Here is a 2,721-nt window from a genome sequence, read left to right as displayed (position 1 = left end):
TATAGTTGAGTAAAAATATAAATATCAATCTTAAATAATAATTATTAATAATATCTTCATATCTGATAACATATCTATATTTCAAAATAAGATTTGTAAGAAAAAGCAATTTTTTAAAAATCCTATATTCTTATAGTTACATATGTTATAAATTATATAAAAAATTTATTAAATTATATAAAAAAACTTGCTATAAATTTTCACACTATATGTCAGAATATATCTCTCTAAAATCAATTAGAGATTTATTTGATATAGATACTATTATACTGATAAAAGAATATTTTTATACAAATAAAAAAAGAAAAAAATTCCAAACACTAAATTCAAACATGGATAAGCCATAAATCTAATGTAAAATCAATACTTAAATATCAAACTCTCTCTCAATTGCAGTCTGCAATGAAAAAGAATTTTTAATAAAGGGAAAGCAATCAATGTGATACTTTCATTCCTATCTAATCGATCAATTGAATGTGTTCTATCTAGCAAACAATCTATCAAAACGAATGGACATACACTATTAAAAATTTTAAGTATTTAAAATATAATGTAAAATTTTTCTTCGTGTAAGCCTGCCTTAACAATTTCATGTGTAAATTCTACAAAATCTACATTCATTAAACTAAGTTTGAACAATCAAAACTTAATAAAGTTTAAGTAATTAATAATAGAAGAAGAACTTCACAAGTGGCAAATGACCAATAAAAAGTTCTTTAAAACGATAATAAATTAAACAGTCTATATGTTGGAGAAATTGTAATAAAAAAAAAAATATGTATTAAAGAATTAGAGAGAAAAAAAAAAAAGAAGAAAACGAACTGAGAAAATTAAAAAAAAGAAGAAATGTAAAAAATAATAAAAATTATCGTAATTTAATATTAACTTTAGAAATTTCAAATCATTACAATAACAAAACAAGTCTTTTCGTGGAAAATACTTTCGTGTACGCTAGAATTACGTACGTGTCCTCGATTAATAATATAGAATCGATTCAACTTATCATTCTATCTACACATACGTAAATCTAAACGATCGGATATGAAATATCTTTCTCGAAAACAATTGATGCGAATCCATAATTTTGAACTATGATTAAACTGTATATTTGAATAATACTATACTTCAAGTCACGTCCATCTCGGTAAATTTAACATTTCGAATGAGGATAAAAAATTTCCTGGAATTGAAAACTTCGCTCAGATATTACTAATTTCTTTTTTGTTCTTTCCTTTCTTTCTCTTGGTATTTTCTCTTTTTCTTTTTTTTTGTTTCGTTCCTAAAAATAGAATCATAGCCGAGTAAATAGAATGATACCAATCATTCGATATTGTCATGATAATACGATTGTCTATTATGAAATTTTGGAACTCACCCCTCCCTCCTCGCCGCACCTCCTCTTGCGATTTCAACAGGATAACAGATTCCGATCAGATGTTTCTATCAGGACGACACATCGATGACTTCTCCGTGGAAACGAATTCATGTTGATGACCGAGAGATATTAATTTCAGCGAAAAACTGGCTCTAGAAAATTATATTACATTCATATATGATCTTATTGTTTTATTTTGATATTTATTTTTTATCATGTGTATTTAAGCTTTCAATCTTTAAATATTTAAAAGTTTATTGTAATAGCAAGTTTCATTTTTTTATTCAAAATTGATTGTTAAATCATAATTTGAATCAAATATAATATTTTTCACATATCAAAATAATAATATATAGTGAAAATATTGTATATTATTTTCTTTATTCTTAACCTAATATTTTTGTACAATATTCAAGTGTTTTTAATATATGTATAGATTTTCCATTATATATTCAAAGAATATTGAAAGAAATATTTTTCCTTTTATGTATACTTTTGATTTCATTGCTTTAAGAAATATAGTTGATATCGAAGAACAGTTAGATATGACATAAAAATGTCTTCACATAGATATGAAAATGTAAAAATATATAGCTATCGTTGAGAAAAATTAAATCTGATATGTTGATATAAATATCAATATTTATTATAGAATAGCAAATGGAAAATTGTACAATGAGATTCAAACTATTTTGAATCGAAATTATTCGTATTAAAAAAATGATATCAACTATCAGATTTAAAATATTAATTATAATTTTGAAGTTATTTGAAGTATTATTATTTTTTATAAAACAAAAGATATTTATATTATTTGATAAAGAATTATAGCATCACGTTTTGTTGAATTAGTATTACAGTAATATAAACAGAATTTTCCTACTTACTCTAATAATAAAAATGTCAATGTGCATTTTTATTATTTCGTTCAAGTTACATTTTTCTTTTCTTTTACCAGTAGTTTGCTTCTTACTTTACATGATCTTTTTTTTTTAAAATTACGTAATATCAATATACGTAATTTATCCTTCTTCGTCGTTACAACGTTCTTAATTTATAATATTATAATTTTATAATTATAATATATAATATAAAAATATATAATATTTCGATACATATTTTGTTCCATCTTCCTTTGTTTCGAGAAAATAAAACTTATATTTAAAAAAAAAAAAAAATAATATAAATAATCTTATATTTTATTCTTTGAGCAATATTATAATTTTCTAGCTTTATTCTTCGTGAATTTCTGTTCACTTATGCTGTGGACAAAATCACACGTAATATTAACTTAGAAGAAAGAAGTTGAAAAAGTTAAAGAAAACTCTGAACGTTTCCTTCCAGTA

General features: G+C 22.9%; 1 long non-coding RNA gene across 1 annotated transcript in view; it reads right to left on the bottom strand.

The window, feature by feature from the left end:
* Positions 1–1,271: 1,271 nt before the first annotated feature.
* LOC116184888 overlaps positions 1,272–2,721 on the bottom strand; it is a 2,313-nt gene continuing 863 nt past the window's right edge. Inside the window, exon 2 of the long non-coding RNA XR_004149546.1 lies at positions 1,272–1,527. This is a non-coding gene — a long non-coding RNA (uncharacterized LOC116184888). The remainder of the gene's footprint in view (positions 1,528–2,721) is intronic.

Source organism: Apis dorsata, unplaced genomic scaffold (genome assembly GCF_000469605.1).
Source record: "Apis dorsata unplaced genomic scaffold, Apis dorsata 1.3 scaffold_74, whole genome shotgun sequence".
Lineage (NCBI taxonomy): Eukaryota > Metazoa > Arthropoda > Insecta > Hymenoptera > Apidae > Apis > Apis dorsata.
This window is presented reverse-complemented; position numbering and strand designations above follow the sequence as displayed.